Raw genomic sequence first — 7,859 nt, 5'->3', positions numbered from 1 at the left:
TCTTTAAAAGTATTATCTTGGCTTCAGCATATAAAGAGAGTTACTAGGAGAGATAACAGATAATAAAGCAATAAAGCAGAGGGCCTGGGGAAGTCATGGTGACAAAGGAGAAAGTCTACCACACTGGAGAAGAATCTTAGTGGGGTGGGTGATAAGATATGATGCTCCATGGCCTAGTGGACTTGTGGGTTTGTGGACTGTGACATGATATGGAGAAAGTGATTCTTCAATGCACAGAAACATGTATAAAATCATGGAGTACAACAGAAGCAAAGACCTAGAGAAGACATCTCATAACATATGTGTGGTGGTTTGAATATGCTTGGCCCAGAGAGTGGCACTATTAGGAGGTATTGCCTTGTTGGAGTAGGTGAGGCCTTGATGGAAGAGGCATGTCACTCTGGGGGGTGGGCAATGTGACCCTCCTCCTAACTACATGGGAGCCAATCTTCTTCTAGTAGCCTTCAGCTGAAGTTGTAGAACTCTCAGCTCCTCCTGCACCATGCCTACATGGACACAGCCTTGATGATAATGGACTGAACCTCTGAGCCTGCAAGCCAGCCCCAATTAAATGTTGTTCTTATAAGAGTTGCTCTGGTCATGGTGTCTGATCACAGCAGTAAAACCTTAACTAAGGTAATATTTTAAAAACTTTTACATATGGGTTTATTTTACTGTTTTTGTGCCTGGTGTGATATTAGAGCCTGCCTATGTTGAGTTGAAGTTTGTGTTAGCAAGCACAACCAAACCACTGAGCTGGACCATTCTGTAGGCAGAAAATAGTTTATTGTGGAACGAATGGCCAGGCTACCAAGGAGAGGAGAGAACTTGACAGTTTTATCAGGGCAGGAAGCACAAGGAGGTACTGTGTAGGCAAGAAAGGCTGATGAAGGATGTTTGGGTTAGCTGGGAGGTAGATCTCTTTATAAGTGTTGGCCTGGTCACCTCAGTTGACTGTTGTCACAGAGAAGGGAATTAGTGGCTTTTGTGACAAATAGAAACCTTCCTTGTGAGACTTCCAAGGAATTCTGAGGTTAGGTTTCTATGTACCCTAGAAGTGTCCTTCTGCTTACTCAGAAGAATTGAGCCTGAGTGAGTTAGGCCCAGCTGTCATCTTAGGACATTCTTAGCAATACTGCCGAGTTTGGAGCTCACTATGTGACACAACAGTTTAGTTCTCTTTTTTGCTGTTGACTTCAGGTCAGGGAAGAGAAGTAAGTCGATCTGTCCTTCTCATGCTCAGTGCTGCTTATGAATTTGGAAGACCAGGTTACTCCAATTTACTGGTAACTGGTCTGACTAGGGAACATTAAGGGTTTTGTGAGATGTGCAAGGTTGTTGGTTGATATGGGTCCCAGTTGGGCGTGGGTGTGGAAAGAGAGCCTGGGGTAATAGTTACAGAAGAAGAGGTCATGATCTTGAAAGAGACAGAACAAGAGGGGGGTTAGGGAAAAAGGAAAGTAGTAATGATGAAAATGAAGTACTCATGTCTGAAATAATCAAAAACATTTAATATTTTTAAACATCTTGATGAATACTTATTTCATACCATTAGGTTTTGTACTTTCAGGGATGAAGAATGTCCTGAAACACACAAATTAACAGATGCCTTGGGTTTGTTTCCTGGAATCTGGTCTCCAGTGCTGTGATGATGTAGGTGGAAAGAGCTCTAAGGGGCAGGATCTAGAAAAATGTCCTCAGGTCTAGTGCAAATTCCTGCTTGACTCTGGAACAGTAGCTTCTAGAATAGTCCAGAGCTCAGATCATTCTCTGCTGAAGCAGACACAATACAGTGTCTTCAACCTTCACACAAATGTTAGGTATGAAAATAAAAAACACAGAGATCAAAGAAGCATAGTTAAAACAAAATATTTCAGTGTTTTAATATGAGCCACTAGGAAAGTCACCAATTAAGTCAAAGTTGGCAAATCTTCAAGTCATGTAATGAATTAAAGATTTATGTGCAGATCATTAAACAATACAAAGAAAAAAACTGGTATTACTTTATAATAAAAAGTACCATAAGGGAAAGAAGAATGGGTGGGAGTTTTTAAATTAATATTTCTCTTTAAGAGTTATACAAGTAGTAAACATGCAATTTTGTAATAAACAAGCAAATTATAAAGATACTCAGTTTTGTTGGCCAGTACAGAATACAGATTAAACTCCAAGTGAGTTACCATTTTTTGCTGACTATCATGGGCACAGTAAGGAATTATCCATAAGGAATTGGAGCAATGAGATCTTACACATCATTGGTAGTGAGAATGGAAATCAATACAACTACTTCAGAATAGAACTTGTTCATCCTTGAAAGCACTGCACACTATAAGCAATAGCAATTCCACCTTTGGGTCCAAACATTTTCATTCATACAGTCAGTTGTGTGTGAATTTTCAGAGAAGCACCTGTTGTGCTGTTTCAAAGGGGAAAGAACTTGAAAGTTTAACAGCTGCTGGAAATGAAAATGTGGTACACCCATACATTGGGAAACTACTTGCCGATGAAGAGCAAAATGGGTAGGTAGATCTAAAATCAGTACTCAAAGAGAAAAGATCAAACACACAAACACACACATTCACTCACACATTATATAGTTCTATTTGTGTGAAGTATATAAGCTGAAAATATAGAGACAGAATCTGGATTAGTGATTGCTTTTGGCTTGGGGTAAGAAATAGTATAATATTATGAATGATGAATGACTGCCCAAGTAATGGGCAAAGAAACACCGTGTTGGTGATGGTGTTCTTAGTGAGTGGATGGCGGTCCTTTGTTCTAGCTTGGTGGCCAAAGCTCTTTTATGCCTAGCACTCAGAAATCAAATTAAATCTAGACAGTGCAGCACAGCAGGCAGAATATAGACAGAGACCTGCGGACTGCCATACCACCCAGAGACCTGTCCTCCAGCACGTGGCACAGGCAGGCCATAGACGTCTGCTTGCCAACATTGCCACACAGCAAAGATGAAAGATGTTACCCAGGGGCCCACCAGCCATGTGCCCAGGCTACAACAACACCCACCACAATGTGTGAGCATGAAGTGGTCAGATAAGAGTGAAAGAGAAGCAGACAACTTACACATAATGAAGAAAGACAGAACTGGAGAGGAAAAGCCTTGTCACCTGGGACCACCAGGTGAGGTCCCAGCCCAAGACGCCGCTGAGAACCATGTCTGAGTCTGTTACTAAGCATTGGCAGGGGTCAGTGCCCATGTCTGTGGCTCACATTACTACTAGAGAACATGGAGATGCCCCTACTCTAGGCAGCCGCTGGGGACCACCTAGATGTCCAGGAGCTGTATATAACTGGCCCACGCCCCCCCCCCCCATTGGATACATTTCTCTGCTGAGCTGGCCCCATCTCTCACCCTTGGCAGCACTTGCGGGAGAACAGGCTCTGTACTAGGTCCAGGCAGCACAGTGGCACTGGCTTGGTTGCAGTGGCAGGATGAGTTGTTCTCCAGAGCATGAGTGTGGGAGAGTGTGGGCTCTGGCCCCTTCACCTCTGGCATTTGGGAAAGCGGCCCACACATCATGGGGTCCTCTGGAGAGCTAGCCTTATAGCTCACCAGCTGCGGCATTCAGGAGAGTGGACCCTGCACCTTGATTGAGCAGCACACACCACAGCTTAGCCCTGGTGGATGAGGTGCAAGGGAGTGAATCCTAGGTCCAGAGTGTGGAAGAGCTGGCCCTACCACTCCTCTGGTGTGAGGTGATGTGGTTCTGAAGGTTGTGCCCTCTCTTTTCCCTGTTGTTGGGAGAGCTCCCCCTCAACCTACAGGCATGAGAGTGGGAGAGCTAATCCTGGCCGCTCACTGGCTATAGCACTCTGGAGAGCTGACTCCTCTAGCAGGAGACCAAGTAAGCCGGCCCCAAAGGCATGGGAGCAGAAAAATGACTCTGCTTCCTGTGGACTGGGCATTGCGCGGCCTAGCCAGAGCAGTACTGGAGAGCGGCCCTGGAGGAATGGATAAGCTCGGGCGGGGGTTGTGGGGGTTAGGGGGATGGGGTGTGTGTGTGTGGGGGGGGAGCCTTTGAGCTGACCAATTCTGCTATTCCCAGATCGAGATCTAGGGCTCTGAGATGGCCCACCTCAGAATCTAGATCTGTGAATGATTGGGGACCTGTGAAAGGACCAGTCCTGCGGTTCCAAAGCTGCAGGATCTCCATGACACAGGGCAACAACAGGCTAATTGGAAGGAGTCCTGATGAAGATCCAATATGGATGATGTCATAGAATCCAGAGATCTTGAACCAGACCACTGACTCATTGCAATGAACATTTGCAAGTGAGGATGCGTGGACAGAGGGATGTACTACAGGGCACACTGTGACATACTGCAGATTCCACAATGACATGTTTTCTATGCTTGGTTGTTGTTGCTATTGTTTGTGTTTGTGTATTTTTTTTTTTTATTGGGGGGAGATTGCAAGGGTGAGGGGTGGATATGAAAGGATGGAGAGATGAGTGGGACTAGAGAATGAGGTGAAACTCACAAGGAATCGAAAAGTTTTAAAACACGATGAGGGTAATGTGTTTTAAATGAACATCAATATTACATCTCTGTAAATATCTTAGAGTCACAGAATCAAACAAGATGAGTTTAGTGATGTATGAATCATATCTCAATGGTTTTTAAATCCGTGTGGTTTGTAAGTATAGACAAGAACATTTATATGTTAATTGTGCGGTGTTGGCTAACCTCCCTTATACGTTTTTCATAATCACCTATTAGCAATCAGATTTAGTTTCATTCTTGTCAAGCTAAATGTTATTTGGAGTATAGACTTCTTATATGTAAAAGTCCATCATCATCTTGAATTTTCACACCCAAGAAAACTTTTTGGAGACATTGGAATGAGGTGAGGAATTCTATCTGTGTTCTATTAGTCATGAAAGTTTGATCCCACAAATTCAATGTCATTTTAATTGCAATAGAGTGGAAATTACTTCCCACAAGCTGTTTTCAATATCAATCAGATTTATTTATTTCTGAGACTAGTATGAGCTTATCTGTAAAAGACCCTCATATGCATCCCTTTACAGACACAACAAAGCCTTAAAAGAAAAAAAAATGGATTCTCAATTCTTTGTTAGTGTGTCAGACAGAGACAGGGGTGCTCCAAGCAAATGAAGGTTCTCTGATGAAGAGCATCCTCTGCAGCCTTGCCCTGCCTCCCGACCTGTTTGCTTCCTGAGAGATGCTTTGCAGAGAAACAAAAAAACCAAGGCTTCTTATAGGCTTTGATTTATCTGCAACAGGATGCTATAGTGGGGATGAGTTCTCCAAGTACAATGAACTTTCACGGGGATGTGGGGTGGGGGATGGTTGAGGACCTGCTTTCTGTTCTCTCTTTACATCCTAGGGATGCAATCTAAACTATGCTTGAAGGAATCTCAATGACATCTCTCTGAAGTTCCCCTAAAGCAGCAAATCTGGAAAAGTCCTCTCAGGACCCAAGAATTCCTACAGCTGGCATCCTCCAGAAAATGTCATTTCAATGTTGAGAACCCAAGGGCCCTGCCTCTGAGTGTGTGTCTATTTCAGGAGCAGTGGCACCCCGAGTTTTCTGCTTTCCCCTATCAGAGGCTGTCAGCTCGCTTAGCTTCTTCCTTCCTTCTTTCTGTCTAGACCCAGGGGACCAGAAAGGGAGAGCCCAGATTGCAGTCTCTTCCTGGGAGCCTGCAGCAGTCTCTAAGAATACAGTATACCAGGTAAAGTGATTTGTTTGCTTAATTTCTCCCAGTTCAGTTAGGTCATTTGGTCACCATCATGGTGCTCTTGTTTTTTGTAAAGAACTGCCAGCTTCCAACAACACCCTCTTTCTTCCCACTGGAAACAGAAACATGTCCTCTTCAGGAATTTTCCACTTAGCAGCCCTAGCTTCCCCGGCTGTGGCCTCACACACCAGCCTGCAATGCTGTATTTATTTCCACTGCAGTTTGTCGTTTTTCTCTCTCTCCCTTCCCCCCCACCTCCCTCTCTCTCTCTCTTTCTCTCTCTCTTTTTCTCTCTCTTTCTTTCTCTCTCTCTCTCTCTCTTTCTTTTTTTTTTTTAATCCAGCACAATGAGTGATATTCAGTCATTTTAAAGCCACTCAACCCCCTCGTACATCTTAGCTCTCTTTTAAAAATAATGCATACTTTCGAACAATGTCAGGGAGAGCCAGAAGCTTTTAAGCGACATTACAGTTAATTAGTTATGTCGCCATCACAGAATCATCAGCATTCTGGTCGTCAACTCTCCCCTCTTCTTCCCTCCCCTCCCCATTCTACCCCATAATTTTCTCATCCCAGACCCCTTTCCTGTCCTGTAAACACATTAAAGACAAACCTCACGGTCCATATACTTTTCTCCCAATTGTTTACCTTTGCAAATTATTTCATTTGAGCAATATTTACAAACTATACAACAGGCCTGACGCGATGATAAGAGAGGAGACAGATTGCTTATAATCTCCGCTATAAACCAGGAAGAGAGCTTTCAAATGTGTTCCCAGCCCTGTCTGCTAGCATCAGCAAAGGCTTGCAGCTGAGCCTGATCTCAGCGCCACTCCCCACCTCTCACGTGCTAACTGCAGAGCTGGGGGCCCTAATGCCGGCCTAAGTAGTTCTTGGGGGCAATCCCAAGTCTCTAGTGAATGCAGGGAAACGGGGGCATTTTAGGGGAGATCAGCCGCTGGGTGAGTCACAGGGAAAGGATGCTAGCTTTCTCCGATGAAGACTGTAGGACTCCTGGTCATAAAAAGCCTGCAGTGCGGAGCTCTGCAGAGCCTACGACAAGCAGAAGGAGGAGCCAGGAGGAGCCTCCCCCGTCTGGCAGGGTGGTAGCTTCTCAGACAGTCTGGCCCAGGGGGTCACAGGAGCACAGCCGAGTGTCTGTAGAAGGAACTAGAATTTCGAAGATATAGAGAGGGGGGAAGAAGAGAGGAGTTTGTTCAAACTGGGAGGGCGGGCCCCAGGGGGCATATGCAACAAAAGAAGAAATAGATTGCAGCCTTGCGGGACACCTAGGGTATTTCTTTCAGGGGGCATTACTTCCACTTTTAGGCAGGAACAAGAGCTGGGAGGCACACAGCAGCACAAGCTGACAGCTCCGAGGTGATCAAAGTGGACAGAATGAATGTCTTGCTCTGCGAGCTATTTATCACAAAGAGAGGGGTGCTCCTGGCCACGCTGAAGGGGAGAGGGATTAAGATCAACTAGAAAGAGACCCGCCTGTGCCTGACTCCTTTAGGTAGGAGAGAAAAATGGGCACGTATATTTTAATATATGGATATTTTAGTGTGCTTGCATTTGAAGAATGGCATTCAGTACAAGTTTACTCTTCCCCATGGACACCACACACACACACACACCCCTCAGCAGCAGGAGCAGGACACCACCACCTCCACTGCCCCCCGTGTGCTATCCTTATTGACTATAGCAGAAATTCTACCTCCCCACTTCCAAATGTTACCATCCATACCTATTATCCTACTATCTCCCTTCTGGGAGGACTTAAACTGTCCCAGTATCTCAGGATGAACTGTCCAGGACTGGGACATTCTTATCCAGACACATCCCCAACGGGAACACCAGCTAACTTTCTTGAGTGTGATTGATCTTAAGCAACAAGTACACACACACACACACACACACACACACACACACACACATACACACACACACACACACACACACACTCACACTCTTCCGTGATTTGGGGAGATTCTGACTTTTTCTAAGGGCAGTAGAACAAGGTGTAAAAACACCCTTCCATATTTTAGACAAGAGATGCCTATCCAGGAAGCCTGTATGCGGGTCCTCCTTAATATGTGGGCAGAAATCTATATGCCTTGCAAGCTCCAGCATGA

The 7,859-nt window shown here is 44.9% G+C and overlaps 1 long non-coding RNA gene across 1 annotated transcript; it reads left to right on the top strand.

The window, feature by feature from the left end:
- Window positions 1-1,097: 1,097 nt before the first annotated feature.
- LOC116089254 lies at window positions 1,098-2,910 on the top strand. Its single transcript, XR_004118247.1, has 3 exons — window positions 1,098-1,214; window positions 1,571-1,653; window positions 2,837-2,910. It is a non-coding gene; the product is annotated as an uncharacterized LOC116089254 (long non-coding RNA).
- Window positions 2,911-7,859: the final 4,949 nt, after the last annotated feature.

This window comes from Mastomys coucha, unplaced genomic scaffold (assembly GCF_008632895.1).
Source record: "Mastomys coucha isolate ucsf_1 unplaced genomic scaffold, UCSF_Mcou_1 pScaffold14, whole genome shotgun sequence".
In the NCBI taxonomy this organism is placed as follows: domain Eukaryota; kingdom Metazoa; phylum Chordata; class Mammalia; order Rodentia; family Muridae; genus Mastomys; species Mastomys coucha.
This window is presented reverse-complemented; position numbering and strand designations above follow the sequence as displayed.